Source organism: Eptatretus burgeri, chromosome 16, assembly GCF_056783735.1.
Source record: "Eptatretus burgeri isolate ZD-2024b chromosome 16, Ebu_testis_v1, whole genome shotgun sequence".
NCBI lineage: Eukaryota > Metazoa > Chordata > Myxini > Myxiniformes > Myxinidae > Eptatretus > Eptatretus burgeri.
The window spans coordinates 22,602,000-22,624,649 of NC_140976.1; the positions used below are offsets into that span (position 1 = coordinate 22,602,000).

Consider the following 22,650-nt stretch of genomic DNA (forward strand, 5'->3'; position numbering starts at 1 on the left):
TCAAAAATAAATATAGACAACTGTTACATCACATTGAGCCCCACTGTGGGGTGGGTGGGAACTTCTCTTTAAAGTAGTTGAAAACCTGGAATATCCAGAACAGATCATGAACCATGCTCTACACAGAGTGTCAGTGTTGCCGAAGCAGTTTATATGGCCGTGGTTCCAATCCTGGACGGGCGGTCACCACTTCGAAACAGGGAGTCATGGCAAGAATTTATATATTGAGTTCAGGGTGCCGGCGATACCTCGCATTCTCTTCATGAAGGACACCGGTGGGATCTTCAACGTCCACCAACTAATTCTGGAAGTGAGACAGCTGGTTTCACGTCCATCCAAGGGGTGGCACACACACATTGATGAATCACCCTGCCTGTGAAACACCAGTATGACAGTTTATGGCTGGGTTGGGATACAAACCCAGGTTAGACAGCTTAGAAGTGAGTGTGAAATATCATCCCCTTCAAAATCCGACAAAATTCACCAGAGTGCTTAAAATTAAGCTGAGAATTTCAAAATTTCCTGAGGTTGGGACATGCCACCACATCCTCCCAACAGGACATGCCTTTGGTGCATGTAGTGTTTGCAACCTTTTTCAAGTTGACCCCTCACACATACACCGCCACACAGACGTTCCTATGCCCCTGATGAAGGTTCTGCTTCCATGATGTTGGGATTCACTATCCCATCCGTCCATGCAACAGGACATGGTTTTGCACTCGCTTCTCTGCCTGTCTGTATCTGTCTTTGTCCATGCCATAAATTTTTTACCATTCCAACTTTTGTCATCAAATTTTAAACAAATTTTTATGACGAAAATATGGAGAAGACTAATTAATGAAATTTACAGGGTTTTTTTAAGCTGTTGCTTTTGTCAAGTTTAGTTTGAGAACAAAGTCGATATGGATGGGCTTTGCATTTAGGGATGTTTCCCAGTTATCTTTTATGTTGAATATCATTGTCATTTTTAGCAAATTCAGCACCATAGGTATTTTAGTGTTAGCTGTCTATGAAACTGAACTCTCTTCTTCTTCTTTCGGCTGCTCCCGTGAGGGGTCGCCACAGCGGATCATCCGTCTCCATTTCGCTCTATCCTCCACATCTTCCATTGACACTCCAACCACCCGCAAGTCTGCCCTCACCACATCCATGAACCTCTTCTTTGGCTTTCTTCTTCTCCTCCTACCTGATGGCTCCATCCTCAGCATCCTTCTCCCAATATACTCCGCTTCCCTCCTGTGCACATTTCTAAACCATCTCAATCTCGCCTCTCTCACTTTGTCTCCAAACCGTCCTACCTGCGCAGTCCCTCTAATATACTTATTCCTTATCCTATCCATCCTCGTCACTCCCGAGAATCGCAGCATCTTTAACTCTGCCACCTCCAGCTCCGCTTCCTGTCTTTTTGTTAGCGCCACCGCCTCCAAACCATACAACATAGCTGGTCTCACTACCGTCTTATATACTTTCCCCTTCACTCTTGCAGCTACCCTTTTGTCACAAATCACTCCTGCAACTCTTCTCCACCCACTCCATCCTGCCTGCACTCTCTTTTTCACTTCTCTCCCACACTCTCCGTTACTTTGGACAGTTGATCCCAAGTATTTAAACCCATCCACCTTCCCCACCTCAACTCGTTGCAACCGCACCATACCACCACCCTCCCTCTCATTTACGCACATGTACTCCGTCTTACTCCTACTGACTATCATTCCCCTTCTCTCCAGTGCGTACCTCCACCTCTCAAGGCTCGCCTCAGCCTGCTCCCTACTCTCTCTACAGATCATGATGTCATCCGCAAACATCATAGTCCATGGAGACTCCAGTCTGATCTCGTCCGTCAACCTGTCCATCACCATTGCAAACAGGAAAGGGCTCAGAGTCGATCCTTGGTACAATCCCACTTTAACCTTAAACCGGTCCGTCATTCCTACTGCACACCTCATCGCTGTCACACTGTCCTCTTACATATCCTGCACGATCCTCACATACTTCTCCACAACTCCCGACTTCCTCATACAATGCCACAACTCCTCACTTGGCACCCTATCATAGGCTTTCTCTAAATCCACAAACACACAATGTAACTCCTTCTGGCCTTCCCTATACTTCTCCATCAACATTCTCAAAGCAAACATTGCATCAGTGGTGCTCTTTCCTGGCATAAACCCATATTGCTGCTCACAAAGCATCAACTCTCCTCTCAACCTAGCTTCCACAACTCTTTCCCACACCTTCATGGTTTGGCTTAACAACTTTATCCCTCTGTAATTATCACAGCTCTGCACATCATCCTTGTTCTTGAAAATCGGAACCAGTACACTTACTCTCCACTCCTCAGGCATCCTCTCACTTTCCAAGATTTTATTAAACAATCTGGTTAAAAACCCCACTGCCATCTCTCCTAAACACTTCCATGCCTCCACTGGTATACCATCTGGGCCAACTGCCTTTCCACTTTTCATCTTCTTCATAGCAGTCCTCACTTCATCCTTACTGATCCACCCCACTTCCTGATTCACTATCTCCACCTCTTCCAACCTTCTCTCTCTCTCTCATTTTCTTCATTCATCAGCTCCTCAAAGTACTCCATCCACCTTCTCAACACACTCTCCTCGCTTGTCAGCACATTCCCATTTGCATCCTTTATCACCCTAACCTGCAGCACATCCTTCCCAGCTCGGTCCCTCTGTCTTGCCAATCGGTACAAATCCTTTTCCCCTTCTTTTGTATCCAACTTCTCATACAGCTCGTCATATGCCTTTTCTTTGGCCTTTGCCACTTCTCTCTTTGCCTTGCGCTGCCACTCCTTGTACTCCTGCCTACTTTTTTTCATCTCTCTGGCTATCCCACTTCTTTTTCGCCAACCCCTTCTTCCTTATACTTTCCTGCACTTCCTCGTTCCACCACCAAGTCTCCTTATCTTCCTTCCTCTGTCCAGATGTCACACCAAGTACCTTCCAAGCTATCTCCCTCACCACTTCTGCTGTAGTTGCCCAATCATCCCACCCCTCTTTACCACCATCCAACACCTGTCTCACCTCCTCCCTAAATTTCACGCAACAGTCTTCCTCCTTTAGCTTCCACCATCTGGTCCTTGGTTCAGCCCTCACTCTCTTCCTCAACCTTATCTCCAAAATCATCCTACAGACCACCAATCGATGCTGTCGAGCTACACTCTCCCCTGCCACCACCTTACAGTCTCTAATCTCTTTCAGGTTGCGTCTATGAAACTGAACTATCACTGATATTTCACTGCTTATTAGCTTTGTGTAAAGTAAACGAGTTACAGTTCAATGCAAGTTTCAATTGGATCTTCCCAATTTGCAGCTCTTCCCAACCAAAGCCTGGGAACAATACAGTACGAAGTTGACCTTGTTATCAAAACAAGCTCTGATTAAAGCTACATGATTCCATTACATTACTTCACCAATCTGGCAAACTTATAAAACAGCTGTTATACCGTGCTAATGACTTGATTAGAAAGAACAAGCTCGAATGAGCTGAGATCCTCATCCTCTTAATGATGACGTCATAAAAACGAATCCGACGTCATTGTGATGTATCAGGTTTGCGATAAATTATCTGTGCTAATGCCCGGCTTGATTACCACAAACAAAATTCAAACAGCTTGCCGAGTTTCGGAGATAACGGTATAGGCGATTTCCATTAGCGGCGATATTATGACGTCAACTTTTTTTCTTGGAAGAATTTCCAAAATCGGAGATGGTTACTGCCTGCGCGTGGGCTTTCTGCATATACATGGCAAGTTTCACAAAGATCCGATGAAAACTCTGGGTTGTGAAACAAAAAATGTCAAAAAATAGGAATGACGTCATAAAAATTGATATGACGTCATAGTGATGTATCATATGTGCGGTGATTCATCTCTGCTAATGCCCTGTTCGATTCCCGCAAACATAATTCAAAAAGCTTGCCGAGTTTGAGATAATTTTTTAAGCGATTTCCATTAGCGGAGATATTTTGACGTCATACCTTTTTTTTCTAGGAGGAATTTTCAAAATCGGAGATGGTTAGTGTCTGCGCAGGGAATTTTTACATATGTATGTCAAGTTACAGGAAGTTTCGATGAAAACTGTAGGCTGTGAAACAAAAAAGTCCACAAGAACAACAATGTGAGTAAGACTTAGAGATCCTCCACGAGGATCTAAAAACAGTCGATCTGTTTCGGTAATTCAAGGCAAGACATCAAGCATTCTATACAGTTTTGAAAGTGTGTGTGTACGTGCGTGCGTGTGCACGTAAGTTCTCATTGTTTCCAGGCTGATCTGATTTGTCCAACCTAGACATACACAATAGTTTATAAAAGGTATACACAGCTTTTCAGTACTTGGATGCCTGGTGTTGGCTTAATGGTTAGGGTAGTGGGTTTGGGATCCTACGATCCTGAGTTCAAACCCCCCTCAGCTGTTGAACTAATACCAGGTGGGGTTGACTCTGCCTGTCATCCTTCTGAGGTCGGCGAAATGAGTGCCAGCTTGCTCGTCTCCTGTGTTGGAGTGGTGACTTGTCCTGGATTGTGCCTAATAGCCAAGGTGACTGCTTAGGCAGCACCAATGCTCTGCGCAGAGGAGTACTTGCAAAGCATTGACATCTGTACATCTGAAAAGAGCCTTAATTCAAGGAAGACATTAAATAAAGTGCCCACTAGTGGACAAACAAAATACTTTTGACAAATTTGTATCACAAAGATCTACATCGCCAAAAAAAATAAAAAGGAAAAGTGCATTTTCACATTGGAATGCAAAAACAAAAAATTTCAAATCGACCACCAGTTGCAAACAGCTGCGTCTATTTTAAAGTACAAACAAGATGAATATTCTGTTAAACACAGGAATATGTAGAGCTGGAAGGGTAGACTTTGAAAGTGAGACATCTTTTTTTCAGTATCGTAGACACAAATATATATATATATATATAATGAAAACAATAATACGAGTTCCCTTCCAAAGTTCAGGGGTTGCTCCACATGTCGATCGCATCTGCAACTGCTTCTTCCACTGCAATCAAAGCAAAGTTTTCTGAACTGGATTCCTCATGTTTTACTGTTATATATTTCATCCTTGCATTGCTGTTTGTGTTTTTTGTACAATTTTTTGTTGTTGTATTATCGAATTTGTGTTCCTGTTAAAGTCTGGCCCACTCACCTAGGACTCAGCTAATCGGCTTGTGACCTCTGTTTCTTTTTTTCACCCCACGTGCTTCGATTTGGCCTCAGCTTGATCCTTTTCCTCTCCCCTCTCCAAAAACATACAAACAACACGAAAATTTCTTCACTTCAAATTTTTTTTAAAACAATAACAACAAAAAATGAACTCAATCTGCCATACACAGTTTGTCTTTCATTCTCCATTTCTTCCTCTACTTATTTCCGAAAATTTTTTTTGCACTCCGAAACGCTTAGTTCATCCAACCTCCACATGTTGCTACAGCTCCACATTCCTCCATGCCTACAATGAAAACATTGTTTATTTTTTACCATCCCTTCCATGAAGTATGTTCATGCATGTCCAGTTTGGGGATCCTAAGAAGACAATTTTACAGAAGCTGTGTGCACACTACAATCAATTCATGATGACAACTCCTCCATGTCAGGACCTTCCCCCTTTGCAGCTATCCCTTCTCACCTTCCCCTTCATCTTGCCCCCCCACCACCCCTTGCCCCCCCACCACCCCTTGCCCCCCACCACCACCCCTTGCCCTCTTGGTTTCCACCCATCTTCCCCCTGCCTCACACCCTTCCAGCCACCATCCCTCCCAGCTCTCCCCCCCCCCCCCCCGTCTCACACTATCCCAGCTTTTCCCACTCCACCCCTCTCATTACGCCTTTCCACATTTCTGCACCTTGCCAGCTGCTCCCCCCACCCCTCCTGTCCCAAACTGTGTGGACCTCAAACATCCGATGCCACCACGCATTCCAACTTCGCAGATCGCTCAATCTAGGCCATTGTCAATAAACCAGACATCTATTTAGCAGAATCCTTCCTCCCACAGGCTGTCCGTGACTTCTGAGTGTCTCTCCCCGGCTATTGTCTCCTCTGATTTGATAGGCCTAAACCCCATACCGGCAGAGGTATTGCACTTTTTATCATGAACTAGATTTCTCACTCTCAGTGTACTGCTCTTAAACTTCCCAACCGCAGCAGTACATCTGGCTGTGACTTCCATTCCGCTCCCAAATCTTGTTTGCCTGCGTGTTCTACCGTCCTCTAAACATTGACGACTTCATCTACATCTCTCTCGATGACAACATGGACCAATTCTAACCATTTATTCCAACTTTCTCTTCCTCATATGTTATGTGGAGATTTCAGTTGTCATCATGCCAATTGAATGGGGGTTGGGACCTTTCTCACCAGCAATCACACTTCAGCAAAGGACTTCTGTGACTTCATGGGACTGACACTGACTCGATCTGTAAAATCTCCCACCTGGATTTCTGTCAATGGCAAATCCTCCCTTCTGGATTTTGTTATGACCAACTTCCCCACCAATGTCTCCTGCTCTTCCTCTGTTGCAATTGGTTTTGATCATGTGCTTTGTGAAGGTCAACATCTCTCTAGCCATTCTCAGAGAACGGCCTCAATGCCAGTGAGTCTAGAAGTTCATTCAGGCAAACTGGCTGGGACTGCAAGCAGCCATTGCAGTTCAGGAGTGCTCTCCAATATCTGCAGCCCCGATCTTAACTCAGCATGGGAACTCTTCCAAAGAAACCTGCTTTTTATTATATACAGATTCATCCCATCTCGTCTTCAGTTGTCTTACTCATCCTTCCGCTCTTGGTACTCTGAATCCTGTGGTGAGGCAGTTGCTTTGAACCAACTTGCATTCTCTTCCAGGAAAGCAAATCCGACCAAAGCCAATCTCAGATCATTCCACAAAGCCTGCAACAAGTGCGTGTCCACTCTCAGGAGAGCCAGAAAACAACATCTATCCAACCTCAAGATTGAACTTTCAAACTTGTTTCACTCCTCTAAAACCTAGTGGGGCCTTGTTAGGTCTGGGGAGTGTGCTCCACCTCCATTCACTTCAAATGGCACCACAGCAGACTGCTCGCAAGAAGGCCAAATGCCTGAATTCTGTGTTTGCTTTCCAAATCGCATGCAGTATCCCCAACCCCTCGCTCTCTGTTCCCACTCTACACAGTTGCTCCCAACTGTTCCTTGGCTCTGTCTCTTTTGCACCTGAGAAGGTGGGGAAGTTTCTGGCAACCATCGACTCTGCTTCTGTAATTGGACCGGATGGCATCAGCTCATGTGTCCTAAAAACCTGCCCTGTTGCTCTTGCACGCTCTTGATCTCTATCTCTATATCTCTATCTATCTATCTATCTATCTATCTATCTATCTATCTCTCTCTCTCTCTCTCTCTCTCTCTCTCTCTCTCTCTCTCTCTCTCTCTCTCTCTGTCTCTGTCTCTGTCTCTGTCTCTCTCTCTCTCTCTCTCTCTCTCTCTCTCTCTCTCTCTCTCTCTCTCTCTCTCTCTCTGTGTCTCGCTCTCTGTCTCTGTCTCTGTCTCTCTCTCTCTGTCTCTCTCTGTCTCTCTCTGTCTCTCTCTGTCTCTCTATCTCTCCCCTCTGTCTCTCTACCTCTCCCCTCTCTCTGTCTCTCTATCTCTCCCTCTCTCTCTCTCTCTCTGTCTCTCTCTGTCTCTCTCTCTCTCTCTCTCTCTCTCTCTCTCTCTCTCTCTCTCTCTCTCTCTCTCTCTCTCTCTCTCTCTCTCTCTCTCTCTCTCTCTCTCTCTCTCTCTCTCTCTCTCTCTCTCTCTCTCTCTCTCTCTCTCTCTCTCTCTCTCTCTCTCTCTCTCTCTCTCTCTCTCTCTCTCTCTCTCTCTCTCTCTCTCTGTCTCTCTGTCTCTCTGTCTCCCTCTCTCTCTCTCTCTCTCTCTCTCTCTCTCTCTCTCTGTCTCTCTCTCTCTCTCTCTCTCTCTCTGTCTCTCTCTCTCTCTCTCTCTCTGTCTTTTTCATTATATCATTTGCCCGAGGTCATCAAAAGTGGTGTTTTAATGAACCCAAACACACAATTTTCACTCTTTAACTTCCTTGGAGTTTTCTTAGTATGCATGCATCGTTTCAGGCTGTTCGGTTTAATGGTTTTGGAGGTATGGAGGGGATACGCACACACACACACGTTTAGATAATTTGAAATTGTGCTTTGGAATAACAGTAGAATTGTGGTGTGACAACACATTTTTCATCCCACGTAATCAGCATTTTTTTTTTTTTTGTATACCTTGGTCGAGGCTCGTATGAGAGCTTACACACAACTCACAGCAAGGAGGCATGAGACAAGAGGGGCAGGAGTGGAAGGGACAAAACAGTGGGGAACAGACACATTAGGTGAACTGTGGAAGGGAGAGGGATGGGGATGGGACGGGGAACATGGCGAAGAGAAGATGGACATTTCAGGGACTTTCAGGAAGGAAAGCAGGAGAAATGAAGGAAGTGGGCTTGGGTGGATTATCGGGGGTAGAAAAGATCGAGGATTTGGATGGGGGAAGATAAGAGGTGGTGGTGAACAGCTGTTTTGAAAGCCTGAAGGGAAGAATGGGAAAGAATAGAGTGAGGAAGTTTATTCCAAAGGCGGGAAAAAAGAGGAATGAAAGAGTGAAGATGAGCAGTGATTCGTGATTTTGGTAGTTTTACCAGAAGGGGGTTGTTGGCGGACCTTGAGCGCCCTGTGGAAATGTGGTGGGGACAAATCGCAGAGAGAGCAGGGGGGGGCAAGGCTGGAGAGGAGTCGGTAGAAGACAGAAAGACCACCGACCAACCTGCGGTGATTGAGTGAGAGGCCCAAAGACTCAGCTTCATTGCGGGAGATGCCGATGATCTTAAATTCCCTGGTTTCAACAGCGTGAAGCCGAGAAAGGTGGGAGGCAGGAGAACCAGCCCAGAGGGGAGAGCAGTACTCCATCAGGCTACGGACAAAAGCTTTGTAAGTGGTCAGGAGCTCAAGAGGGCCGAGGAAGGACTTAGCACGACGGAGGATTCCCAGTCGGCGACTGGCTTTTGAGGCGAGGTTGGAAATGTGACTTTCCCAGGAAAGGTCATGGCAGATAGTGAGACCTAGAAGCTTGAAAGAAAAGACTTCTTCCAGAGGATTGTTGAGAAAGTGGATGGGGGGGTTTTGTAAACGGTCCTTTCGAAGAGACATAGTGAGAGTGTGAGATTTGTCTGGATTGAAAGACATGTTCCACGTGTTGGACCAGTTTGTGATTTTATCCAGATCTGCAGTGAGCGAAGAAGCTGCTGCTTGCCGGTCTGAGGGATGACAGATGGTACGGCAGAGGGTGGAGTCGTCGGCAAAGAGAAATAGAGGATTTTCTAGAGAGTCCGAGAGATCATTGATGAAAACCAGAAAAAGAACAGGGCCCAGAACGCTACCTTGAGGAACTCCAGCCTGCACAGGAAGAGGGGATGAAAGAACTCCATATAGGGCCACACGTTGACTGCGACAGGAGAGGAAGTCTGCGAGCCATGAGTGGAGATGGCCTTGAATACCATGGGAAGAGAGTTTGGTGAGTAGGGCAGGGTGCCAGACTGTGTCAAAAGCACGTGATATGTCCAGGGATACGGCTCGGATTTCCTGTCTGGCATTGAGGACCTCCATCCATTGATGGGAGAGCAGAAGCAGCATATCCAGGGTAGAGTGACCTGGTCTGAAACCAATTTGATGATTGGAAATCAAGCCATTGGAGAAGAGGAAGGATTTCATGTCTGAAGCGATGATGGATTCCATCACCTTGCTGATGATTGGGAGAAGGCTGATTGGTCTGTAGTTACAGGGATCTGTTTTTGCACCTTTTTATGCAGGGCAGTGATGTTAGCAGATTTCCAAGCAGATGGCAGATGACCTTGGGCAAATGAGAGGGTGAATAGAACAGAGAGAGGGTGAGCAAGAGCAGAAGAGCAGGCTTTGAGGACACGTGGGCTGATGCCGTCTGGACCGGTTGCAGAATCTGACTCGAGGTTTGAAAGCAAGCTCTCCACCTTGTCAGGAGAAAAGGATACAGAGTCCAGGGACAGTTGGGTGCGACTGGGTAAAGTGGGTAGAGATAGTGATGGGTTTAGGACACAAGATTTAGCTGCAAACACCGAGTTTAGACATTCAGCTTTATCACGTGTGGAATCAGCAGCGCAGCCATTTGAGGTAAGGGAGGGGATGGAGGGGGAACATACACCAGAAACAGATTTGATTAAACGCCACCAGGATTTTGAGGAGGGAGAGAGGTTTGAGAGTTCAGACTTGAGATGAGAAAGATGTTGTTTTCTGGCTCTCCTGAGGGTAGATACACACTTGTTCAGAGCTTTGTGGAAAGAACTGAGATTGCCCTCAGTTGGGTTTGCTTTCCATGAGGCAAAGGCAAGTTGTTTCAGGACAACTGCCTCACCACAAGCTTCAGTAAACCAAGGGCATGAGGAAGGGTAAGACAACTGAACACGAGAGGGGATAAATCTGTGCATGAGGGAGAGCAAGTTTCTTTGAAAGAATTCCCAGGATGAGTTGATGTTTGAGAAAGTAGTGATAGGAGACCAGTCTGTAAGTTTGATGGCTGCTCGGAGACCCTGCCAGTCGGCTTGATTGAAATGCCAGACTCGACGGCGGTGAGGTGGTTCTCTGATAACAGCCAGAGAGATGTCCACTTTGACAAGGACGTGGTCAGAAGAACCAATTGGAGCAAAGGAAGAGCAGCAGATATTGTCAGGGAAATTTGTCAATTGCTGACGATAAATGTGACGATAAATGATAAATGTGACGATAAATGTGACGATAAACTGCTGACGTCAGCATTGCTGACGATAAATGTGTGACAAAGACACAATGTCGATTTAAAGTTTGTTGAACACGAAAGTCGAAAGCCTTCAAAGCCATTTGCTCGACAATTTCAGAAAGAAGGACAGATGCACGACATGCACGCTCTGTGATGCTTGTTTTTAAAATTGCCTGTTGTCGCCTGTTGCTGGTCGATCAAATAGCCACGCGCGGTTGTAATCGTCGCAGCGAGATGTAAAACTATTACTGCATCCTTGGCTGGTTTATATCTCATGATTTGAAGGAGCTGGAATTTTGTTTTATTACAAAGGAGGAAAAGACCATTGGTTAAATGTCACTCGGTGTAATCAGAACAGCGACGATAATTGGTGCAAAGACTTTCAAGTTCACAAGGAAATATTGGCAAAGAAAAAGTCACTCGGCCAAACACACCTGTGTCACATCCGACTTACTTTGGGGACCGTCTCCACGTTGCTTACTCAAACATGGATACATTTTTAACCTTCCCCCTGTCCACCTCCACCCCCATTTGTTTTTTTATCCCCCGCCAACCAACGAAGTTGGCGGGGGATTTAGAAATGGGTTCTGTCCGTCCGTCCGTCCATCACATTTCGTTTCCGGAGCTTGACTACAAATCCCCTCAAGATATATTTACGAAATTTGGTACACATATCAAGCAAGTGGTGAACTGGTGCCTTTTGATATTCAGAGATTTCCCCCAAAAAATTTCTGTCACTTTCCATGGAAACAAGTTGGGTATTAAGAAATAATTGAGGTTAACCTTTGTTTCCAGAGCATAGTTGCAAAACTATTAACTATTTCTTTATGAAATTTCGTACACACATCAATAATAAATTGAACTGGTGCCTTTTGCTACTTGTTGCTCTTCAAAAGGAATTCTTGATTTAAAAAAAATGACAATTACCTTGGTTAAAAGTTTACAAGTAGATACAAGAAATCTTCTGCACATCTCATATCAAATGTTATTCTTCTGCACAGCTCATATCAAATCTTCTCTCCAAAGGAAAGTTTGCTCCAAGATGGGATCTATCGTGTGAAACGTGTGGTTGCATCATTTTCTGGGGACACGGCTGTGCTGCTGATACAGTGCCCTCTATTGCCAGTACACTGGTACTCATTTTGCCGACTTCGGAACAATGACAGGCTGAGTCAACCTCACCTGGTGTTAATTCAACATCCAACAGGGGTTCGAGCTCGAACGCAAGGTCGTGGGATCTTAAAGCAGCCACGTTAATCGTTAAGCCAACACCAGGCTTTGCTCAGAGATGTAGCTCCCCTACTGTTGCTGTGCCAGAATGGCAATTTTTAACTGTCGACCCCTTCGAATACAAAACTCTTAGCAACACAGCTCAGTTGTGAGCACATTATATCACTCACGTCTCGCTCTAAAATGAATAGTCTTTCTTTATAAATCCCTAGATTGCCCCTTATATAATTGTATATATATATATATATATATATATATATATATATATATATATATATATATATATATATATATATATATATATATATATATATGTTCATTTAATAATGCCCCATTGAACCTGAATTCCATTGATAAGGGATTTGTGATCAACATCCTCTTCCATTGTACTCGTCCACATTCATTGGAAAAAAAAGAAAAAAATACACGCATTTGCACACAAGACATCCGGCTAAAAGCACATTTTGGCGTGCTCTAGGATGCAGCGCCCCCTGCTGGCAACGGACCATAACGGCTCTTCAGTTGGACCATTGGTGCAGGTGAAGTTTGTGAAAAAGAAAGATCTCTACTATCAATGGTTGAGGTGTGTGTGTGTGCGTGTGTGTGTGTGTGTGTGTGTGTGTGTGTGTGTGTGTGTGTGTGTGTGTGTGTGTGTGTGTGTGTGTGTGTGTGTGTGTGTGTGTGTGTGTGTGTGTGTGTGTGTGTGTGTGTGTGTGTGTGTGTGTTAATTACGTACTATTGAAATGTACCTTTTGGCCCTTCAGACTGCAGAGACCCCTTCGACCTTTGAAGGCACTTTAAGACCACCAAGATCTCGAAAGACTTCCTCTTATTTTTCTCTTTCTTCTTCTTTATTACCTCTGCCACCTAAGGTGAAGGTGGTTATGTTTTCATCCCTTTCTGTCTGTTTGCCTGTTTGTTTGTCTGTGTGTCTGTCTGTTTGTGTACAGGATATCTCAAAAAGTTGTGGACGGATCCGGATGAAATTTTGTGGACAGGTTGGGTGTGTGACAAGGAAGAATTGATTCAATCTTGGTGAAGAACCGAATCCGGATCTGATAATTTTTTTAAGTGATTCTTCATTCACCATTGAGAGATAGTGCTAAACCGATATATAGGACGATATCTCAAAAAGTTGTGGACGAATTCGGACGAAACTTGGTGGACATGTTGGGCGTTTCACAAGGACGAATTGATTAGATTTTGGTGAAGATCCAAATGTGGATCTGGATACGAGAATTATTTATTTTTCAAAGTGATTCTTCACCATTGAGAGAGAGGGCCAAAACGATATAGTACAGTATAGCATGATATTTCAAAAATGTATTGGGCCCGATATGTTCTTGTGGATCAGGTATTACGTGGCGGAGGTATGCGCTCTACCTAAGTACCTTGCTAGTTCCCTCTGCTACCGAAGGTGAAAGAGAATGTTTTCACCCCTTTCTGTCTGTTTGTGTGCAGGATGTCTCAAAAAGTTGTGGACGGATCCGGATGAAATTTTGTGGACAGGTTCAGTATGTGACAAGGACGAACTAATTAAATTTTGGTGAAGATCCGAATCCGAATCTGGATACGAGAAATATTTAACTTTTTTAAGTGATTCTTCACCATTGCGAGATAGGGCCAAAATCGATATCGTACTGTATAGAAATATATTTGAAAAATGTATTGGGCCCGATATGTTCTCATGGATCAGGCATTGCGTGGCAGAGGTATGCGCTCTACTGATTGCCCTTGTCGTTATTATTATTATGGTTCCAATTTGAGTAAATGCACAGATACAGAACCTTAAGCCAATGCTTCAAATCCATTTCATTTTTATAATCAAATTAAGCGAATAATGTAGAAATCAAAAGCTTGTTTGTAGACGACACAAGTAATCCATCTTATGGAGACAGTTGGCCAAGCGAAGAGCCTGGTTTGTTGACCTTCCGAAGACCTGCAACACATGGGGACAATCCTTAGTTGACCTTCCGAAGACCTGTAACACCATGAGGACAATCCCGAGAGCCCTCTATACGGAGCTGTAAAATGCACTTTGCGATTTGAAAATAACAACTTGGCTTGGCAGGAAACTTTGGAACACGTGCAGCTCGGAAGTTCGGAACACGATCGGAACGCAGAGCACGTCGGGGCACACAAAGTCACGAGCGTGTTAACCGTGCTCACACGGACTGGAGAGACCGATTCGGTTCTGGACTAGCGAGAGTGACCGGAAATGTTTGCGAATTTGTTTGCCATCACAGCTGGACAAGGAAACACGTGCAGGATGGTCATGGCTCATGCGAGCTGGAATAATCTGTTCCTTTAAAAATTCCTGTGTTCACAAAAACTCATAAAATACGATCACACTGTCTCACAATACATTGGGGCAATCGTGTTTTAATTGACACGGAAGACTCGCACTATTATAACAAAAACTAGATGGAATTCATAGAATAATTACCTTTCGCAGTTTTGAGAAGTACTTGGTGCAAGCAAACTCTTCTGGTGGCAAATTTGTAATTAAAAAAATTCAATTCAATTCAAATGGAAGACCAAATCTAATAGTTAAGAAGACCAAATCAAACCAAAGTTAAGAGCACGCTGAAGCACGCTGGCATACGTCGTAGTACACTGAGCTCGTCGACAAATTTTGTGCATGCACAAAATTTGTCGACGAGCTTGGCGTACTACGACGTATGCCAGCGTGCTCTTAACATATACAAAACTTACCCATAACGTATTCGACGTGTGCCAGCGTATTCGCAAAAATTTTCATACGTCGGCATACTCTGGCTAAAACGTCAAGGTGTGACAGGGGCTTAAGTTATGTATTAGTTATCAAAACGTTCTGTGTATGTTACTAATACATTATGCATACGTCCAACTCGTTATGAATACACTATTATACACCCAAAACTGAAAAAAAAATCAATAATTCAGCGTACGCCAGCGTTTTAGATAAATTTTGATACGTTGCCATACGCTGGCTAAATCGTCAAGGTGTGACAGGGGCTTGAGCTGCATCATTTTTCATGAATAAAGCAAATTTATCTCCATTTTGTAAATTTTCCTTTGGTAAGCGATGGACATTAATTAAGCAATGGACATGTGCAGCTTTTGAGAGGAATTTCTAAAAAAAATCAATGGGCGGTGACAGCCATACTATAATAGAGCTATGTATGTATGTATGTATGTATGTATGTATGTATGTCTAATGTATGTTTGTAGCTGAAACTCCAGAGATTGCAATTTTCAAAAATTAAAATGAGTGCATGAATTTTTGGGGAAACTTTAACTCGATTTGAACTGTAAAGATATATGTGCACATCAAATAATTTAATTTGAAACGAATTATAAATAATACATCTATCACAGAACATCGTTATATGAGCTCAAAAAAGAATATTTATGGTATTTACAGGGACTTCCTGTTTTTACTGCCCCTCAGACGGGAAATTCAGCTTGGTTACACAATAGATGTGAAATATAACTGGTTATCGGCTCTTAGAAAGAACTATGCACCTCCGAATCGCTCATCCTATATCAACTCTCGCCCATATCCCTTTTATCTCTTTTACTCCGGCGAAGGGTTAATTCCCCAAACCTCAGCTTCCCTTGCTCTCCACAGTGGTTAGCATACCCCAATCAACACCCTGTTGATGTCATCTATTGTTCGACTCGTCCGTCAACACAGATAGACACTAGCCTCCACAATCAAGACCAGTTCTTCATTGCACGTCATGTGGTACACTCTTGCAAATTATCTTGTGGTACATTCATCCACTCCGAGTGGGTGCGTACGATGTTGGGTGGGGGTAGGCAGGGGAGCGATTGGTTGATGAAAGCGAGCGTGGCCATTGTTTTTTAATACCCTTGGGGTTTCACTCAGCCAAGTACCTTTCACTACATACTTAGTAAGGTAGACCACAAACCAAACTGTGTGCTGTAAGTTCTTGTGACATGACTTGGTGAAATAACAGTGGCATTATTTAACAACAAGCTGCAATCCTGTGCTCACCCTATTCACATTTCACATACGAAAGGACAAGCAGAAAGGAAAAAAATAGGAAACAGCACATGTTGCATTGTTACAAAGGCACTGAGGGAACTCAGGGCAGTTTGCTTCACCTGCTTTGAGTTAAAGAATAATCCAGGGAGCCAATCAAGGGTTGGACAGAGGGGACTTTCCGTACACAGACAAAATTTTGCATTTGGCAGAGATGTGGGTGTAAAACATTCCATTATGAAATAATAATTCATCTTATCACTGCCAAGAATGGCCTTGAGAGTGAGGGGCTCATTGTGAGATCTTCATGTGTTAAAGTTTTTTTTTTTAAACGGAGTAAAATTCCAGAGGTGTTTTAGTCCAACAGAATTTACTCCATAGAAACGGTCAAAAATAAAATAGAATGTTATGTACTCCCTCTGCTTTTCCTGCATCGTGATCTAAGGAAGACCTGGCAACAGCTATTTTGATATGCCTTATAGTAGGACTTCTTTCTGCAGCTGCAGAACCACTTTGAATTGCATCAAGTGTTCAAAAAAAAAGTTTCAGCAGAAATATTTTAAAAGATATATATTTGAATACTAGCTGTGTCGAAGCTCGTGGATGAGCTACAATACAGAACAGACCAGGCCATAACAGAACAAAAGGAACGGTATAGGAGGGAGACGTGGACAGATAATATTCAGACCAGTTCACTCTACCTTGGACATGCTGCTCATACTCTCCCAACAATGGATGGAGACGACCGTCTCTCTGGACATAGGAATCTCGAGCTTTACATATAGTCCGGAACCCTGTCTTGCTCTCAAACTCCCTGCTGGTGCCATCCAAGGCCAGCTCCAAACATTGCTTACAAATTTCCTCTATGCTTGACTCTCAACATAATCCTGTCATTTTCTCTTCGTGTCAAGACTGCAGTGTCCCCAAGGCAGCGTTCTGGGCCAAGTCCAAATCTTAATCTTCATCAATGATCTCTCTGACTGGAAAATCCTCTTCATCTATTTGCTGCAGACTCCACCCTCTGCCGTGGCATCCCTAATCTTTCAGATAGGCAGGCAGCAGGATCTTCCCTCTCTTCATACCTTGATAGAATCAATGACTGGTCAAACATTTGGAATATGTTTTTCTCACATTCTCTCACATTCACTCTCTGAAATGACCATTTGGCAAACCTTTCCATCTACTTTCTTAATCGTTCTCTTGAAGAAATTCAGTCACTCAAATGTTTTGGCCTCACTATCAGCGAGGATATTTCTTGGGCAAACCACATTTCTAAGTTGGCCTCCAAAGCCAGTCACCAACTGGACATCCTCCATCGTGCAAAGTCCTTCCTTGGCACACCTGAACTCTTATCCACCGACAAGGCCTTCATCCGCAGCTTAATGGAGTACTGCTCTCCACTCTGGACTGGCACCTCTGCCTCACACCTTGCTCAGCTTGAAGCCGTGGAAACCAAGGCTTTCAAGATCATTGGAATTCCCAGCGATTATGCTGAGTTTTTAGGCCTATCACTTTCGCATCATACTCATTTCTGTAGTCTCCCTGTCTTATACCACCTCCTTCTGGTTTTGCTCCCTGTGCTCTTTCCGTGCATTGTTCCCCCACCCCCGTCAGAGTGGCAACCCATTCAGGATTGTGCCCAATAGCCGAGGAGACTGCTTAGGCAGCACCAACGCTCTGCACAGAGTATGGTCCCAATGGATGGATGGATAGTTCTCCCTCCCCCCAACCCCCCAGGATGCATGTGCCCACCAGCAACCCTTTCTGGTGGAATGTGCAAAATCCACACGCAACTTGTAGCTTGACTACTATGAATTGCAAATGGAACATGCTGCTTAATATGTTCCTCAATTCTTTGGGATATATTGTTGCGGGCCGGGTATCGGCGACGAGCACGACCACCAGATGGAGCAGTAGAGTCGGCTCCACCGATCACCCGGAATGTATAAGTCGTCACCCCGGATAACTCCGGAGCCGGCGGGTCCCTTATCGGACCGAAGTTCGCCAATAGATCGACCACGTGGGGTAGGGTCGATTGCCAATTTCAATTTACCTAAATACCCACGTGGTCCAAACTACCGGGGAAATTCACCCTCGACGATGCCTGAACGGAACGAGTCGCCAGCGTACTCGAACCGTGTGCGACCCGAGCGGATGGTCACTGAGCTTTCGTCGGTCCAAATGTCCCTTTTACAGCGGCAACAGCCTGGCTAATTCTCCAACACGCACCGTGTTAAACAAATAAAAGAAACACAAAAACGAACTGATACATTTAATACGGGTTTATTAACCTCCGCCAATGAAGATCGGAGGTTACTGTTTTCACCCCTTTCTGTTTGTTTGTTTGTTTGTTTGTTTTTTTGTGAACAGTATTACGGAAAAACTCCTCGACGAATTTCGACGAAACTTGGTGGGGGGATTAGGTATGGTCCAAGGATCATGCCATTAGATTTTGGACTTGGTCCAAAATCCAATATGGCCGCTATGGCGGCCATTTTGAAAAAATATTTGAATTTTTTTTTTTTGCATTTCCACATGTTTTAAGTGATTTCCACCCCCCCCAAAAAAAAAAATTGTTAGAGAAAAAAATATTTTGCAACTTTTTTTTCAACAAAATTTCGAATTTTTTTTTTGCATTTCAACATGTTTTAAGTGATTTCCAATCCCCCCGCCTCAAAAAAAATTGTTAGAGAGAAAAAAAATTTTTGCAACTTTTTTTTCAAAAAATTTCCATTTTTTTTTTTTTTTGCATTTCTTCATGTTATAAGTGATTTCCAACAAAAAAAACATGCCAAAATTATAATTGTGGCTGATTTTGGAACTTCAGGTGGATATACCCACGTAAAATCAATTTCTTTCTCAAGGAATCAAGTTATGACGAATGAACTGAGTATGTAAAAGTTAAAAGTAAAAGGGAAAGTTGCAAACTATAACTGTGAGCGCTGTTGACGTCAAATTGAATGAATAGGATATCAGGTTCACTTGAGTGACCGAGCAGTATTGGCGGCAGAGGTTTTGCACTCCACCGAGTGCTCCCCCTCTAGTCTATAATAGGTGGGGAAGGAGGGGAGCACGTAAGAATCAGAGTTATCACGACTAATAGAAATGAAATGCAAATAATGTACAAGGCACTTAACAGTTGCTACTTAAAGACGGGCACACACACACACACACACACACACACACACACACACACACACACACACACACACACACACACACACACACACACACACACACACACACACACACACACACACACACACACACCAATGGCCTGTATTGAAGTCTTCCAGCTTGAGGAAAGGGAGCTGGAGATTCAATTCAATTCAAATGGAAGAGCAAATCTAAGTTAAGAAGACCAAATCTAACCAAAGTTAAGAGCACGCTGGCATACGTCGTAGTACGCCGAGCTCGTCGACAAAGGCGCCTGCACTTGGACCTGTCCACCTCATGTGGTCTTCGACGATCCGGCTCGACTGGACTCGAACCCGCAACACGATGCCACTCCAAGCTCCAGGGACGGAGGAAAAGTGTCGGACGCCAGGTGGACGAGACGAGAGACGACCCGAGCACTGCCAAGCCGACCAGACCAGACAAGTGGATCTCCGGCACCTCGAACCCGATCACTGCCAAGCCGACCAGACCAGACGAGTCGATCTCCGGCACCTCGAACCCGATCACCTGACGCTCAACCCTGATGTTCACCCCTGACGCTCAGGCTCTTTCCAAGATCCTGGCGTTTCTTATTTCTCCTGCGGGATGGAGTGTCGTGGGAAGGATCACCGTCTGAGACGTCTCGCCTCCCATTGGTCGAGGGTTCGTGAGAAAGTCGATGTCTGAGACGTCTCGCCTCTCATTGGTCGCGGGGAACATTCCATCTCTCTGGGGCGGAGTCGGAGCTCTGGCGGCTGAGGAAACTCCGCCCACGTACGTGGTCGGACGCACGTATACAATGGCGTCGGTGTGAGGAAGCGAGGTGAGGAATGTTGTTGTTGTTATAAGGGGTGTAAAAATCCTTATTATTAAAATAACGCACAGCGCACGTACATTTAATTCCCATTAGACAAGGGAAAATGGAGCTAACTGGCAACACGAACTTACCGATATAACTGATCTATAGGACCTGTATGATGTGTGCTCATGGCTTCCAGATTTGCAACAATATGACTTATGTACCTGGCATCATACTGGCACTGAAACTCGTAAGTTACATCATTAAATTATACGCTGGGCACCACGTATTTCCAGATGAGGAAGCACTGTGTAATTAGTAAATATCGTTTGTGCTGTAACTGCATAGGTAGCAGCACGAGACTGCTTGTGTCATGTTTTGCTCAAATTGTTGGGAAATTTTACATTTTCATGGCAGTTGTAGTTAAAGTGGACATTTCTGAGTTCCGAAAATGGTGTCCTTTGATCGATTAGCTATCTTGTGTGCTACACATACAACAATGACTGTCTGATGTTGTGCTTTCTTTCACCAAAGAGTTCATGCTTGCAGTTTCCATTTTGGTATTCCAAACGCTAAGAGAGAGAGAGAGACAGACAGAGAGACACAGACACAGACACATTTGTCAAGTCTGAGCTCCTTTATTCCCAACTGCTACCTTACACATCAGGTTCAAGGAACAACTGGATTCCTTGAAAGCACGATTAGCTGACCTTAAGGCCCGGTCACACCTTGACGTTTTAGCCAGCGATGGCAACGTGTTAAAATGTATCTAAAACGCTGGCTTACGTTGAACTTTTGATGTTTTTTTTTTTAAAGATTCGGACGTATTCATAGCGACTTGGTCTTATGTATAACGCATTGGTAACGGACACAGAACGTTTCGTTGTGTTATAGATAACTTATACCAACGAATGCTGAACCTGTTGTCGGCCTACACAACCGATGCCCAACGATAGTCTAACTCAGGCATAGTGCGTTGCATGCATCGACGACGATGTCGTGACGTAGCCTATTAAAAGGCTGACGCACAACGATTCGAATCATAACTTCCGTAGAAATGGAAGGGTCAACATCGCGGTCACACCTTGGCGATCTTGCCAACGTATGTCAACGTAACAAAAAGTGTGTCTAAAACGTTGGGGCACGTCGAATACGGTATGAGTAAGTTTGGTATACGTGAGTAGAACGCTAAATACGCTATCATAAGTCGTAGTAAGTAGAATAAGTCAAGAAATTTTAAACATGTTCAAAATTTTACGACGTACTCGGCGTATGACACACGTTCCGCATGCGATGGGGATAGGTTTTACACACGATATGTGGATGCTTACACACGTCCACAAACGCTACTTATAAGCTACTCATAAGTCGAAACACGTCGTGGTAATGTCTTTTTTATGCGAAACTTATTTCTAACTTATGTTTGACGTGCTTTGAACCAATTCTTTACGTAGTCCCAACACACATCGACGTATGTAGACGTATTCCAATGACGTCTTCCGGTCGACAAAAAAAATAAATGAACGTGTTTCTATCTTACAACTGCCATACAAAGACGTGTTCCCAGCGGTTTTGGGAATTGGTATATAAAAATGGTGTTCATAAAAGGGAAACCCAACAGTGTTTTCGAGTCCTTTTTGAGTCGATGTCCATGTCAGCAGTAGCAGTATCAGTATCAGTATTAGTATTAGTATTAGTATTAGTATTAGTATTAGTAGTAGTTTGTTCATGTTGGCAGTAGTAGGTGGGTGTGAGGGGGAGGGTGTGGGTTATGATGGATCCTCCTTGCGTCCGCGTGTCCACGGGTAGGTTCATAGGCTGCCACTCAACGATTTAAATGGCTGCATCTCCACTATTGAAAGTAGACGCTTGCGCTCAACAATTGGATTTTTTTACACTCAACGACTTTTAAACGGTACCACTCAGCTATTTTCATTGTTTACAATGAACGATTTAAATTGCTGTCACTTGCCTTTGTTTTTTTTTTTTTTTTTTTTTTGACGCTGGGGTTTTGAAATTTGAAGCGTTTCTTCTGAACGTGTTAAAACGCTCAAACTCGACTATTTTAAATAGACGCTGCCGATGGACAATTGGAATCATATCCAAGCTAGACATCGAAGTGTGAACATCCTCGTCATGCCGAAGAAAAGTTTGAAGAATGCTGCAAATAAGTGTCCTGGCCGTGGCCGTGGACCCTGACGCAAGGACGATCCATTATACCGACGTCTTTCAGCCGATGAGTAACTTAAAAGTAACGTCTGTCGACGTGTGGCAACGATCGCGTAACGTGCAAACGACACGTTAATCATAGGTTAGAAATAAGTTTCGGGTACTCTAAACACTACCTCGGCGTGTCTCAACTTATGATTAACTTACAAGTAGCATGTGTTGACGTCTGTCAACGATCGCAGACCGTGCCTACAACTTGTGGCCAGCGTAGCGGAACGTGTGAGTCATACGCCGGCATACGTCGTGAAATTTCAAGCATGAAAAAATTTGAGGACAACCGAAAAGTACAACGTTTAAAGCCAACGTACAACGACGTATGCCAGCGTGCTCTCAATGTTATCAAAACTTACCCATAACGTATTCAACGTGTGCCAGCGTTTTAGAAAAAAAATTCAAAAATCGGCATACGTTGGCTAAAACGTCAAGGTGTGACCGGGCCTTTACACACGCATACT

General features: G+C 44.1%; 1 long non-coding RNA gene across 2 annotated transcripts; it reads right to left on the reverse strand.

Annotated features, from left to right (window-relative positions):
* Positions 1-4,135: 4,135 nt before the first annotated feature.
* Positions 4,136-19,988, reverse strand: LOC147010704 (uncharacterized). 2 transcript variants are annotated; one of them, XR_015052423.1, is made up of 3 exons: positions 19,409-19,988; positions 5,169-5,261; positions 4,136-5,021 (listed from the first exon to the last, which is right to left on the reverse strand). It is a non-coding gene; the product is annotated as an uncharacterized LOC147010704 (long non-coding RNA). The 2 variants fall into 2 exon arrangements; XR_015052422.1 differs by having other exon boundaries at positions 19,384-19,986.
* Between the last annotated feature and the right edge of the window lie 2,662 nt (positions 19,989-22,650).